The sequence below is a fragment of the Heterocephalus glaber genome, unplaced genomic scaffold (genome assembly GCF_053883595.1).
Source record: "Heterocephalus glaber isolate CG9 unplaced genomic scaffold, H.glaber_assembly_v1.0 deba00001497, whole genome shotgun sequence".
Classification (NCBI taxonomy): domain Eukaryota; kingdom Metazoa; phylum Chordata; class Mammalia; order Rodentia; family Bathyergidae; genus Heterocephalus; species Heterocephalus glaber.
In genome coordinates this window covers 38380522-38396203 of record NW_028258320.1, presented here as the reverse complement: position 1 = coordinate 38396203, position 15682 = coordinate 38380522, and the positions used below count along the sequence as shown (strand labels likewise).

At 35.6% G+C, this 15682-nt stretch overlaps 1 long non-coding RNA gene and 1 other non-coding gene across 2 annotated transcripts; both read right to left on the bottom strand.

The window, feature by feature from the left end:
• Positions 1 to 1971: 1971 nt before the first annotated feature.
• Positions 1972 to 15493, bottom strand: LOC147825645 (uncharacterized). The gene is made up of 3 exons (XR_015440359.1): positions 15278 to 15493; positions 4463 to 5329; positions 1972 to 2836 (listed from the first exon to the last, which is right to left on the bottom strand). It is a non-coding gene; the product is annotated as an uncharacterized LOC147825645 (long non-coding RNA).
• On the bottom strand, positions 9609 to 9715 carry LOC147825646 (U6 spliceosomal RNA). The gene has a single exon (XR_015440591.1). It is a non-coding gene; the product is annotated as a U6 spliceosomal RNA (small nuclear RNA).
• Positions 15494 to 15682: the final 189 nt, after the last annotated feature.

Below are 15682 nucleotides of genomic sequence, written 5' to 3'. Positions count from 1 at the left end.
TTTTTGGTACCAGGGATTGAGCTTGGGACTTTGTGCTTGCGAGGCAGGCGGCAGAATCATTGAGCTAAATCCCCAGCGCTGGGTTTTCTATTTTGTCAACAATGCATCCTAGCAAATACACCTGGCTAGCTCTACTAATCTTTATTTCTTGGAATTCACATTGACCAGCATGGTGAACTTGGTAATTCATGACTCCTGGTTTGGCCTGAGGCTGGCAACCTGTCTTCTTTTGCTGATGAAATTCTCTGGAAAAATAATCTGCCAAAATATCATGCCATACTTTTAAGGACTATTGAGGAGTTATCTTAGGGAATATAGTAGGGTCTCATTACATGATACTATAACATAATGGTAAATATTTATACAGTGCCTATCATATGCTAGGCACTATTCTGAGAACATTTATGTCATTTAATTCACATTTAATCCTCATGAGTACCCTCTTAGGAAAGTATTACTGTTATGCACATTTCACATATGGGAAACTCAGGCATAGTAAGGTCAAGAAACTTGGGTAAGGTCAGAGATCTAATATATGGGAGATCGAGGAGTAAAATGTTGACAGCCTGATTCCAGTATGCTAGTATAATGACAGGGATTTTTATATCAAGTATATGGTGATGAATTTCATATAGATACCATGATCATACAGTCCATAAATTTAAGTCTTCCTGATACCTTTGATGGCTTTGTGGTGATCTATCCACCCACTCTATTCCACAGCCTTTAGAAATAACCAGCCTCTGTTTGCCCAGTTGCTAGCAAACAGCAGCTACACCACTTGTGGAAAAGAGTTTATTTCATGGAAAGAAAATCAGCTAATCTGTGGTTTCACCTGAGTCTTGGCCTCAAAGCTCTAAGCTATGATCAATAGCTCACAGCTATGTGTCATTAAATGTGACCAGACTTTGGGTAGAACAGGCAGGCAACTCATGTCTGTAGGAGTTTCATTCTTGATACAAAGAATTAGTTCTGACTGCACTTCTTCAGAACATGCTTGTTATCTAATCTGGTAATTCCATTTCTACATGTGTAACCAACACAAATGCATGTGTATGCTCACCAAAACACAATCACTAGGATGTTCACTGCAGTATTATTTGTAAAAGTTAAAACCTGCTGAGGGAGGGATCCCCAATATTCAACTGAAAAATAGTTCATGCAATACATTGATTTATAGTTACATGCATAAATATGAATTAGGCTTACAGATGTAGCAAAGAAGTAAGATCTTTAAAATACATTTGGTGTGAGTTGTTTTAAAGAATTTATAACATCTGGTGAAACCTCTCTATGGTGTTAGGTCAGTCCTGGATGGGAGTTCTGGGGATGGTGAAGGAAGGACTTCTCAGATGCTGATGTTATTCTTTTTTTTCATTGGGTGCTGGTTACGTGGGTGTGATCCATTTCTGAAATTTTATTGAGTTGTATATTTATTATGCACACACCTTTCTGTAAGTAATTTGTACTTCAAAGAAATTTTTTAAAAAGTACAAGTAAGCACGTTCCTTTTCATTTTCTCAGTGAATTGTACAAACTATCAGTCTGTAAAGATAGAGTGGATTTGATCTTTCTCAAACTCTTTTTGAATTTGGGAAAAAGCTATAACTCTAATCATAGATAGGAAAGCCAATACACCAAGGTGAATCATTTAAAAATATAACTGATCTATTTTCAGATTTTGAAATGTTTGGATTTTTAAAACAGCCTTTTGAACAAGAAAAGTTGCCTGTTTTGAATTTTATATTAATGTGGAATTTTATTTTATTTTCCCCATTTGGGAGTGGGAAATGTGTTTAAATTCTCCCGCGATAGTATCTCTAGTAACATAATTCAGAATTTGTGTCTACTTTGACAAAATATTATGTACTTTACTAACATTTGCTCAAGTTCAATCCTTTTCAGATGAAGAAGAGAGACATATACTGTTAAATAATTCAAGTTATTTATTTGCTTGAAGTTTTACATCAGTGTTCAAGGTGCCATTTTTCTTAGGTATTCAAAGTCATCTTTCATTGAGCACTTCCTTTGCATGAAACACCATTCTGGATATTTTGTACTCTTCATTTAATATTTACTGCAACCCTGTGGTATGGCTATTTATCCTCATTATACAGATAAGGAAATTGAAGCTATTCAGATGGATTTATCTATCTATAAATTTGACTCCAAATGGGAACTTTCCTATAATATTTGATGACCTTCAGAAACAGCCTTCTAGAAAATATTTCTGCTGGGAAATATAGGACACAGGGTCTATATGTCATCTCACCAATGTGCCATCCTATATTCATATATGGGTAATGTAGGGCCAGATAGGCAGCTATGGAGAAAGGAAGGTGGGCTGGGAATTTACATATAGGCTGGGGGAGTTTGTTCAGCATGCTTAGTCCTTTCTTTTGAGGATGAGGGATAGGCAAACAAAATTCAGTTCATTTATTTTTCTTTCCCCTGAATCAGACATGATTTTGGCTACCTAAACACAGGGAAATTTAGCAATCCTTTTTTTCTGAACAAAATGTTGATAAGAAGGAATAAACTGCAGGGCCCTTTTGTCCTGTGATCTTGACCTTGGGATTTCTAAAGAATGTACTAATATTTCTTTGCCATAAGCCCTGCTAAAACTGAAGAGAGAAGAAATTGAATTCTGTAAACAGAGTTCAGAAAAGCACACTTCAGTTCCAGGAAAGGGTTCACATTGCTCTGGTCTCAACATGGGTTGAATTGGCAGCTTCAACATCTCTGGGAAGCCCCTGGGTAGCTTGGAGAACTGATGTTGCACAAAAGCGTAATTGCTGTTGTTTAAAAGAATTGATGCTTGGATGTCTGGGTGATGCTGTGAGAATAAAAATATTTATTAAAGATTGATCTGTATATTTAAGGCAAAACTAGACACCAGAGATAGTAACTGCAACACAAAAAGAATAGCAACCTCAGCTCCTTCTGTTAGGGAATAGAGAAAAAATTTTAAAAATTGGGGATGATTTACATTTTATTTTTTGTTGCTTTAAAACAAAAATAGACTGAGAAGTGAAATAGTGTTAACTACTTAGTTATTGTTCTTGGATCTCCTTAACCCTTAGAACTGTGCCTGTGACTGCTATTTCCACTTCCAAATATCATTCTGCATTAATTCATTTATTTAAATGCTTTTGTGCAGTGAGCCTTTTTTCCCCCAATTTTCTATATTAAGTTTGAATTGAGCAATGACAAGACCTTGATTTGAAAGGTCAGTCTTCAGAAGCTTTTAATTTCCCTCTGAATTCCACAACTAATCTCTGAGTAACTCCATTAAAGCTGATGCCAAGAAGTGTTTCCAGAGAGGGGTCATGGTTTCCAAATTCTAAATCCAGGCCTTTCATTTCCACCAAAAGTTTTCTTGGTCTGTGAATTTGCTTCCACTTGATTGTCCATTGATAATAATCTAAGAACTTAAATGAAAATAATTTGAAATACATTTGGAAAGCAGCTGCTCAAAATACATTTGTTGAGCAAATATTGAGTAAATGAATGAATGAGCTTGCCTGCCTAAAGCTGGCTCCGTGTCTGAATCTGAAAAAAATAGTGGTTAACACTGACTCTTCTTATCACACTATAACCTACAGATATTTTCATCCGGGGGATTCTTCTAAAATTTCATTAATGAGGTCTCTGTGTTAGTTACTTTCCTCTTGTTGTTGAGACAAAATACCCAATACCCAAAGTTGGAGGGGAAAGGGTTTATTTAGCTCACAGTTCGTAGAGGTTTCAGCCTATAATCAGCTGGCTCCAAGGCAGAGTGGCACATGGCAAAAAATTAAGATTCTGTCACTTCTGGTTCTAGGTTTGCATTTCTCCAAAGTATTATACATGTGGAGTAGGACAGCAACAACCTCCTGTAGACAACACATGGGCCCTACCTCTTACAGAAATCCATATCCACCCTACAAGGAAATGCTGTCAATAGTTTTATTTGCACCATTACTTTTCATATGTATAGTAAACACGTATTTGTTTGCTGTATAATTTGAGAAAAGTGGAAAAGATCATATGTATCTTTTAATATAAAAATTAATTTATATAAAAATTTAATCATTTTTAATCTGTTTGATCCTTTGAACATTTGGATTTATAACTCTTGCATTACTATCCTTTTTTCCTATAATAGAGATTCGATGCTTCTGGTTTTTTTGCAACCTTATAAAAGTCAGAATTGTTGTCTACAAAGTATATCTTCATTAATATTTTTATTTTTCCTATCCGTGATTTAATCAACACAACCTGGGAGCTCATCAGAGAATGCTAATGTAGGGCAGACACTGAGGAGATGAAGCCATGGGTCAGTTCAATCAGAAAGTCTGAGAAAGTCTGCAATGACCTGGAGACAGGCCCTGGTGCCAAGCCAAGCTGGGGTCAGGCAGGAAGCCAAGGACCTGAGTACCAAGATAGGACAATCACCATGGGGGCCATGTCAGACACTTACTGGAACATCCAAGTCACAGAGCAGGAAATTCAAAGAAGAAAACATATTCGGAAACTTTGTCCTGCGTAGGTTCCAAGACCTCAACACACAGAAGTTTGATCAAGGTCAGTTTTTGGTAACTATTTTTACATTAACAACAACAAAAGCAAAATAATTTTATGGTGATCTAATTTGCTCTTCTACTAGGTTACTTGAGATGAGGATATAAATGGTTTCTTTGGCAATTTTTCTTAAAATATAAATTTTATTAAAGTGTAATATTTATACGAATGTTCAAGGTAATGTTATTTTATAAGTGAAAATGCCATGTAGTCAACCCTGTAATCAAGAAAGATGGTGTTATTAGTAACTTTATGCTCCTTCCAAGGATAACCACGTATGCTGATATATAACACATAGTTTACTAGGATTAGTGCAGTTTATACTGGTTTATCTTTTATGATATTGTATTTGTGAAAGTCATTCATGAATTATTGTCTCAGGACTGTCGTATGAAAATTTCATAATTTATGTACTTATTTTACTCTTTGAGAACATTTGAGTTAGCTTCAGTTTTGGGTTATTAGAAATAATTCTGCCAGGCACAGTTTTGCACGTTTTATGGTAACTATATGTACATATTTCTTCTGAGTATATATTCTCAAGTGAAACTGCTGAGTCACAAATAATGCTTATATTCAGCTTTTCTAGATACAACCAAACAGTAACTGAAAAATACTTATACCAATGTGTATTTCCACCAAGAGTCTAGAAAAGTTCTGATTGGTCCACAATCTCATTAACACTTGGAGTTGCTTGTCTTTGCTATTTTAACCATTCACGTAGTTGTGAAATGATACTTAAATTGGTTTCAATTGGCATTTGAACCTGTAAAGAAGAGAAGGAAATGAACAACCATCAGAAAGAGAATACAGCATTAAATCACAGCATAAAATATACTCCTAACTTGAAGGAGTAGATATATCTATATGAATGAATACTCAAATTGCTGCAAAAAGGAAATTGAAGACAAATGAATTGACTTAAATACAATGGACCCTCAAGTTAAGACCGGCCTGACATATGAACAACTTGGGTTAATTAGGTTAATGGAAGATTCATCTGCCTCTTGTTATCTATAGTGTATACCCAGGTAAACATCCAGATCTTAGTTGTATTGACTTAGTTCCAACCAGCCCTTGGGAACCAATTGAGTTCATAAGTCAAGGGTCCACTATATTATGGAAACATACATATAGAACTTTAATTTCCTTTCATATTATAATATGTATAGAAAATTATATTTTTATAAAATTCAGAAGTCAAGGATTATTTGTGGCCCTAAATAATCAACCAATGTCCTCTCTTCCCAAGCTCCTTCCCTCTATACTACAATTCAGGGGTAAAAGAATAATTGTTTCAGCACAGCTGTAATCCTATTCTGACACTGCTTTACCATAATATAACTTATTTTTCTCCCATAATAAGCATCAAAGAGCAGGAACCCAAAGAGCATGGACCAATATAGATTCTATAAATGACTCAGTTTGCTTCCATATTTTTTCTGTGAGATCCTTAACATAGAGTTTTGCTCATTGTCACCTCATGATCAGAAGGTTCCATGTTCAGTCCTTCATTTTGACTGCAGACAGAAGAGAGAATGAAAAGTAAAGAGAAAGGAATGCTGCCTACATTAAGATAGTGAAACTTTCAGATATTCTCAGGAGATTTTTGCTTCCATTTTATTAGTTAAGAACCACATCATACAACTGCCCCTAACTATAAATAAGACTAGGAAAAGTAGATTTTAAAGTGGGTACATGATTGATTTGAACAAAATTAGAGTTTCTATTAGTGACTATCAAAATATCTAGACTATTCCCCTATTACTTTGTAAAACCAAATTTATGTGTATTTATATTACATTTCTATACATGATTATGTATATAACATGTATATATATATATATATATATATATATCCAGAGAGAAATATATAGGAAGAGTAGAATTCTTGTTAAGAATAGAGAACCTCTGTTTTTACCTTATATGTACTAAAACTACTTCAGCTTTCTTATAATAAGCATTTATTACTATAATAATTTTACACTATAAAGCTAGTTCTAAAATAAGAGAAAACAAAAGAGAGAGTTGAAAGCTCCTCAGGGTCCAAATTCAGACATTGAGGTGATAGTTCTATTATATGAAAGAATAAATCCTTCCCAATCAGGACTCATTTATCTAGCACCACAGCTCTTCAAGCATATAAGTAAAACTTAGCAAATCTTATGTCTTCAAACCCTGGTATCTCCATGATCTTCGAAGTAGTTCAAAGAACAATAGGTCAATCAAAAGTATAGGCAAAGATCAAATCCATCATCTACAATTTTTGTAGTGTTCACCAAAGAACGTATTATGCATATTCCTTTGGGAAAGAAAGGAGAAAAAAAAAAAACAAAACAAAACAGGAACTCTGGCTCTCAGAAGTCAGCAAAAATGTTAGGAAGAAGAGACTCCCTGAGAAGGATCTATAGACAGGTCCCACTATCAGATTCTGTGATTTGAAATGAAATGTGACATATGAATAATGAAAGGGATGAGACAAGTAAAATATCTTGCTGAGTGCTTACTATGAACTAGGCATTATGCCAAATGTAATGTATGATTCAATTCCTTAATTATATTGTTTTCATCCTACAAAACACAAAACTCGTAGAAAGTTCGTAATGACTCGCTGAAGTCCACATAGCTAATAAATGACGAATCCAGGATTTGAACACTGCCTTCCAGATGGCATTGCCTAAGCACTTAGATGGTGTGTTCTGCTTCTCTGTGTTTCATGCGCCTTCTACGTAACCCGCAAATGAGCATACCTTTGCTGAGATGCCCCTAAAGATTCATTCCTTTAGGTAGACGACAAACTTGCTAGACTTTGTTTAGAAGATGGATACTAAACTACTTTTGTAGCCTCTAAGGTGAGTAAAGCTGGGCTGGGGATTTAGCTCAGTGGCGCCGCGCTTCCCTCGCAAGTTCAAAGTCCTGAGTTCAATTTCCGATATTGCAAAATTAAATAAATGAATAAACAAATAAATAAATAAAGTGAGTAAAGCTCTATGGCAAAAGCATAGCTCATAGATGAATTCATCAGAATAACACTATTGAAGGCATGGAAAGCCTGACATAGATGAGGAGAGCAACAAGCCTAGGCCCATGCTGGGGGAGCCTTGAGACGGAGTGAGAGAAGATCCTCACAAAGCAGTAGTGCTGGGAATGTTGGGAGGCAGCTTGTACACATAGGCTTGAAGCTGGAAAAATGGAGAAGAAATAGTTAGGTCCCAAAGACTATAGCCTAATTATACAGTAAACAGCCTAAGCAAGTACTTTTCCTCCCTCTCATTCTCTTTATGCCTTTCTTCCTTTTTTCTATGACAAAAATGCAATAGGGAGGACCAAAGAAGAGTAAGCCAAAGAGATGAAGGGCTGCTGTCAAGTGTGTGTACATTTTGTATAGAGAATAGTGCTAGGGTCGCTATAGATATGGAACTGCAAATCATAATTCAGTTCAACACAATTTATTGAGTGCTTAGTTCAGCGGAGGTCAACTGAATTCCTCTACACATTTTTCCATTTACAAATGCTCACTGATTTATACAAGGCTCAAATATAAGCAAAAGCACAACAGTTCTTTCTACCACTAATATCATTCATTAAATATGTCACTTTAACCCTTGAAAAAATACCCTTGTGTGTTCAGGCTTTTGAAAGCAGTTGCTTGTAAGAGGAAGCTCTTCTATAATGAGAGTGTGGGTCATGTGCTACATAAAACAGATAGATACTGAATCAGGATCAGCCACTTCCTTTGAGGATCTCCCAATGTGTACTGACTATTTCAATGTAGGTGATAGATAATACCATGAGTAAATAAGGGGGATCACTTATCAAGCCCTGTGCAGGATCTGAAGTTTTACCCGCCTTGCAAGAAGACTGCAGAAGACTCAATACTCCTGGGTCAAAGACAATGGACCATTGAATATTGTGTTTGCACCAATCCTCCTTTCCCAGGTTTCCTCTGATGGTGAAGCAGAAGGTTCAGGGGGATGCCGCTTAAGCAGTGGGTTTGTTCACAGCTAAGAATCTCTAAGCTTAGGGAACTTCCATACTGCACAGTAATTCTGTGATTTCCTGTGAAGGGGTGCACTTATCTATCTTCCAAAGTTGTTCACTACATAAACATCATTTAAAGACAGGAACAAAATGACAGTTAGTCCCTCATTCACAAGGCATGCAGGAATAAGAGAGGAATAAGGAGGGCTTTCTAGAGGAGTTGTTCGGTTTTAAAAAAAAAGTAGTTAACCAGACAGAGAAGTAAGAGGAAAGGCATTTTAGAGAATGGAAACTGAGTAAGCAAATACCTGGAGATAGAATAAGGAAAGCACAAGGAGAATTTGGAATTACTAGATAGAATAGTACTTTTCCAAACTTCAAAGAGTTGAAGAAATGTTGATCCTTATTTATATTTATTTTTGCTATAAACTGATGTCATTGTGATGTCCATGACAAATCAGTGAGTGGTGGGGATAGATAAGGTTGCAATCTTCATCCCTTTATTTTCCAGAGCAACATGGATTAATTTCCACCCAACTCAGCTTCTCCAACTGACAACATGAAGCTCTCTGAAAACAGTGCCCTTTCCATGGCCCTGGAGTCTTCAACTTCCAGCCACTCTACACATGTGAAGGTTTTCAAGTCCTTCATCATCTTGATCGGCCTTTTCTGAACATCTTGAGATTTGTCCAAAATTGGGAACAATTTTTAGATGATCTTGAGTCCATCTTTTAAAACAATGAAGATGCAAATGGCTAAAATAAGTTGATTGTTTATGCTTTTATTGGAAATTTCAATATTGAAAAAGTCTTCCAAAAGAAGATCCTTAATTAAAGAAGTCCTTTTGTCCTGAAGAAGTTAATAGACCTCCCTAAGGAACCCATATAATTCCCAGGAAATTCCCACCAGTTCCTGCCAGTGTTCCTGCAGCACCTCCTCAGAGGAAAGGAGAATTCCTTTTCTTTATCACACCATTGGGGGTGGGGTGGTGGCAGAAAGTGTTTCCTCTTGCTCTGTCATTAGCTGTCACAGTAACATAGGTCTTCATTTATTTATTTATTTTTTAAAATATGAAACACTTCACGAATTTGCGTGTCATCCTTGTGCAGGGGCCATGCTAATCTTCTCTGTATCATTCCAATTTTAGTATATGTGCTGCTGAAGTGAGCACCAGCCTTCATTTATCCAACCCAAATGTGGCAATCCTTGGAAGGTTTGGAAGTGTGGGCAGGTTCTGTGCAAGATAGATATGGTTCATAGAGGTAAGCAACACACAACACATTTCAGTATCTAGAGAAAGGCATTAAAAATAAAGTGGTTGACATGCAAAAAAGCATGCATGAGGTAAATGTAATGAAGGGAATAAATGGGGTTATAGTGAGAATAGAAATAAAAGATACATTGGATTTATTTTATTTCAAGAAGAAAGGGAAGTACGTTTTGTCAATCAGCAAAGAAAATTTACTTAATTTGCTTGAAACTAAAAGGAAGGTAAATACTTATAGTATGTCCTGAAATAAACCTTTTACATTTTAGATGATTACATTTAATACTTCATGCTGTTTAGTCTTCACAGTATTCTTCTAAGTTAGAAATAATTTTACCATCTTAATAGATGAAGAAATACACTTAGAGCATTTGCTTATTTTTTCATCCCACAAACATCCTTGAAGCACCTATCAGGCATGGTATCAAGGACCTGTAACCAATCAGTGGTTGAACCATGATTCCAAGCCTGGCCTCTGTCTTCAGGATCCAAGCTTTCTGGATATCTGTGGTCAAAATATTCACAAGATGCTTTAAAAAATACAAACGTGGAGTGTAATTTACAATGCAATATGTAAACTAAATATGAGTCATTCTCCAATAGTACACAGCACATTTCCAATAAATTAGTATATGGATTAAAAATGCCAGTCTGTGGTTTGGAAAGCCTTAGAAGACTTCTCATACAAATATGTACTTCAGGGCTGGGGATTTAGCTCAGTGGTTCTGTTGCCTGCTTCGAAAGCACATGGTCCTGAGTTTGATCCCTGGTGCCAAAAATAAAAAATCATATGTGTATATTAGACTTTTAAATACTAATGGGATTTAGAGATAGTCTCAGGATAAGAATAGAGTGTATTCACTCTAAGTTAATACAGAAAGTTTAAAAAGACATAAAAAATTATTCTCTCAAACAATGTTTTTATTGAAGTTTTACAATGTGCAAAACTTAAGTCACTGAGTCATGATACCCAAAGTTAAAATAATACCTAAGGTCTTATTAAAGAATTTACAACCCAGCTGAGATAAAACATGAAATTGTAAAATGATTAGTGTTAAGACTTGAGGGTATCATGGAGTTACATGACAGACCATTCAACTGCTTACATCAAGGATTACAATAACAAATGCCAAAACGAAGGATGCTTAGACACAAAGGAATTAGAAGCAAAGTAAATCGGACATCTTGGTGATTCTGGAAGTTCCCAGAGGAAACAAACCCTGTGGCAGAATTGCGAGGGTGTGTTTGTGTGGGTGGACAGGCCATGACTGTGTTTTTCCAGGAAAAGCAGATCAAAGGTTGTGCAGTCTTCTGCATTCTTTTGTAGATTATTTCCTGACACTATAAGCGGAAATTTGCTATATTTTCCCTTACATTTAAGTGTACAGATTTCTATTAAGTTCCTATTTCTGAGTTTCACTTTGTAATTGTCATTTTGCTTTTCCTGAGGCTGTAAAACTTAACTTCCTAGTTAATTGAAGCACAATGATAAATTCTTAGAATGGAATTTCTTGTTTAAGTGTTTTATATTTTTCTCTGGGCACATATTTTCTTCTTTCTTTGAAAAAAATCTGAAATAAATATGACTACTGAAATCTGTTACACTTGGATAACCAGTACATGAACATTTATTATATTGTATTATTGCTTTATAGTTCAGGATAGTGTACAAATATAAAACATATAAACAGTATTATATTACATTTTAGTTTTTCAAACTAGAAACAATGTTTTTCTAGTTAAAGTAGTCCCAGATTCTTGGCACCAGGAACACTTCTCACAGCAACATTCAGCCTCTAACATCAACAGACAAGGAAGATCAGCTAGAACTGGCAGTTACAAATCCTTTTTATTATGAAGTAGAAGGCAAGATTCTACCTGCATTTTAAGCAAGTAACACTGTTACGTTAGTAAAAAGCATCATTCAGAGAACCAAATAAAGAAATGGTTCCATTCACTACTTCTAGTTCTCCCTCTCTCACCCCTTTCTCTAGACTTCCAAATACATAGGCATAAATCTTCACATTTAGATTGCAAGCTCAGAAAATCCTTTTGGAACTAAAGGCATGAAGTGACTACCTTGTTGCATAATAGTTTGGGAGAGCTACCTCTGTGAGTGACTCTCAGGGCATAGTCTATAAATTCTCCTCTACATGGACAGTTTGCCCTGGACTTCCATCAGAGTTTTTGATGAATGATTGCAGATTTGTAAGTTTTATTTTTCAAGGTTGTTGTAGTCAGAGTTCACAAGGGAATAGATTTAATATAAGACACATAAAGTTATAGGATTATCTTATAATATTTACCCAAAAAGTCAAATTCAGAAGAGAGTAAGAGATCTGTCTGAGTGGTAGAGACCCGAAGAATCCAGCTGAGGGCCTAGATCCCACAGCCATGTTCTCTGTGAGTCTAGCTGAAGGCCTAAAGCCCAAGTCAATGTCTCATGCAAGTCCATATCAAGAATCTGCACTGGGAAGGCCCAAGGGCCAGCGGTGGAAGCTAGAAAGTCTGCACTGGTGGGGTGAAGGATCTGTGCCACCAGCCTGAGAGATCTGCACTGAAGCCAGAAAGTAATGCTCAAGGTGAAGTCCAGAGCTCCCCTGAAGACAACAGCAGCCATCCCCAGTGACAGCAAGGACCCGAGCTCCTCCAAGGATGGGAACAACCAAGTTTGTATCAGGAAAACCAGCCACAACAAAGCTGCTCCTGGGAATTCACCAGCATAGAATCTCCCACCCATTCTCCTTTTATGCCATTCTGGAAACAATCCTCAAGTGGGACTTCCACACCTAGAACCATGCTGACTCAGGTCAGCTGGGCATTTCCACTCAAGATGACCATTAAGTAACGCACCACAAAGTACAATGGGTCATTTTGGATATATAGTACTTTGCTTTTCTCTAATATTGAGAAGGTATTACTGAGAATTCCCATATACCTAGCAGCTAGTTCCCACATTCTAACACCTTACATAGTGTGATACAACTGTTACAGTTAATAAAGCAAAATTGATACATTATTATTGTTAACTGATGTCCACACTTTATTCTGACTTGCTTATGTTCTGCCTAATATCTTTATTCTTGTCTAGGATATGATACAGGATACCACATTTCATTTATTTGTCATATTTTCTTAGGTTTCTCATGGCTGTGACAGTTTCTCAGTCTTTCCTGGCTTTTAATGACTTTGACAGTTTTAAGAAGTACTGATCAGATATTTTGTAGAATATCCCTTGAATGGAATATGCCTAATGATTTCTCCTGCTTAGACTGGGGTTATGGGTTTGGGGAAGACAATCACGTAGGTAAAGTGCCATTCTCATCACTCAGTATCTAGGGTATGTATGATTAATATGCTTCATGACTTTGATACTGATCTTCATCACTTGCTTGGCCATGAAAGTTTTGTTCAATTTCAATTTCTCCACTGTAATGTTACTTTACTGTTTTTAAGGAAGTCACTATGCACACCCTATAGTTGAGGAGCAGAGAGTACAGTGCTTCCATCAATTATTGGAATTTTTATCACAAGAGATTTCTCTTTTTTTCTCCATTTGTTAATTCATTTAATCATTTGTTTATAGCAGTATGGGCTTGTGGATATTTATTTTCTAATTTGGGTTATAATCAAATAATGTGTTATTTTGTTGCTCAAACTGTGTGGTTCTTTTAGTTAATCTCACCTAGGAGTATATTTTTAATCTAAGTATCACTATTGTATGTTTTTATGTATTTATATAGAAACCATATTGATCATTTAAGTTTGCTTAACATAGTCTTTGGTTCCTCAAGGACAATATGCAAAAGAGCTTGAGGAAAGAGAATTTGTTTCTCTGTATGGCTTAACAGTTTCTTCCCAATTAAAAAGAGGAATAGGATGATCAATGACTCAATTCACTTCATACAACATATTAACATGAAAAGTATTTTTTTCAAATTCCCTAGCAACTAAAATGGTTACTACATCTCTGCTTTGTAGTTTAGACCAATACCTATGGATATAAAAAGCTAAATCATTGTTAATCTACAGCCATTTAATAGAATATTACCCACAAGATTATTGTAATTTTTACTCAAAAATGGTAGGGGATTCTTTCCAGGTAATCTAATAAAGAATATGATGCCAGAAAACACATTTTATAATACTGAGAAGAAAGTAAAAGCAGAAGAGAAACAGCTGAGAGTATTACAATCTATCCAGCACCACCTGGAATTTTGAGTTTTACTTTGACAGTGAAGATAAAGAACACTTGCAACTGTATCCTCTCATTCTTATTCATAAGTTCTTGACTTTGAGAAATGTCTTTGTCATTAAAAGTCCATTTTTAAATTATTTTTACTCTAAGAAAGGTATATAATTGTTATATTTTCGAGTTCTTGTAAAATCTTGCCCTGTCCTTTTGATTTCCTCATGAATGACTTATTAGGGAATAAAAGGCATAGGACATTATTTTTTTTTCCAATGTTTTTGAGCATTTAGCATTGAAGAGGACAGCCTGATCTTTTTTATTTTTCAGTTTGTAAAATCTTTCCCCTGGTCAGATGCTTATTCTCATAATTTATGAAGTTTGCCAGCTTATGTTAAGATGAAGTGTCTTTTACTTTTGCCTTCTTCTGAATTCCCACATTTCAGCTGTTTTCCAACATGAGAAAATATAATTCAATCATGTTTGGATTACTTCAACTCCAGTCTTCTAGATTCAAAAATCATATACTTATCAAATTAGAAACATAGTTTTTTACCTCCAACTTTTGTATTTAGGGAGAAATGCCTACATTTAAATAAACTATTTAAAGCTATCTGGATTTTAAATTAATATTCAGTTTTTTTAAAGTAATTAGAAATTAGAAATTTTTTAAATTAGAGTTTTTTAAAGTAATTAGAAATCTAGTTTTCTTCAAGCTTTTATGACTTTTGCTAATCTCATAAATTTATTGAGTCAATATTATACAAACAAGAACTATTACCTCTGGGAAAGACTTTGGTCACTTCAATATAAACATATTAAACTATTTAAAATCTTAGTAAATTAAGTTATTTAAATATTATGAAAGCATTTATAATTATTACATTCAATTTTGTTAAATACTTTGAAATTTGCAATCTCAATAGGTTGTCATGATTTTTTCATTGTACTTGTAATTCTCATGTAAATTAATTTTTCATTGTAAAACTTTTTTTCATTTAATTTGACTGTGCATCATAAATTACCCTGCCCCATCTGCCCTATAAATTTCACTTTATAAAATAGCCACCTTAAGTTACTGTTCATGACTGAATTTTTTTTAAAAAGTTGAAACATACACACACACCTAATAAGATCTCTTGTGAGTTGAGAGTTGTATTTGTTCCAGGAAATTCATGAGGTATGACCTAAATCTAAGGAATTCTGGATCCTGACTCCGAGCCACCACATAGATTCTTGCCAGTCTGCCCTAAAGATTTTAGCATGCCGTTACCTACCTCAACCAACTGCATGAACCAATTCCTTCAACTGTCTCTCCTCTATGTGCCTTACAAGGCTAGGTCAGGAAAGGTAATGGAGTTTTGTTCCTATTTGAGTGCTCTTGGTCAGGAAGACCCAAGCCTATGCTGTGAGGATGGCGAGTAGCCAAATGAAAAGGCTGTACTTTGGTGCTCTGGTCATAGTTCAGATGAGGTCCCAGGTCACAGGCAGCCTCAGGCACTGGAACGTTTGTGTGTGTGTGTGTGTGTGTGTGTGTGTGTGTCATAGTACAGGTCCAGCTCTCAACCACTGTACTGCACTGGTGTGATCAGTGGAGGAGAGAAAAACTATCTGCGCCACCCCCCCCCCCCCAAGTCCTGTGTGAATTGCAGATCTGTAAGGATCCTAAAGAATCGTTATTG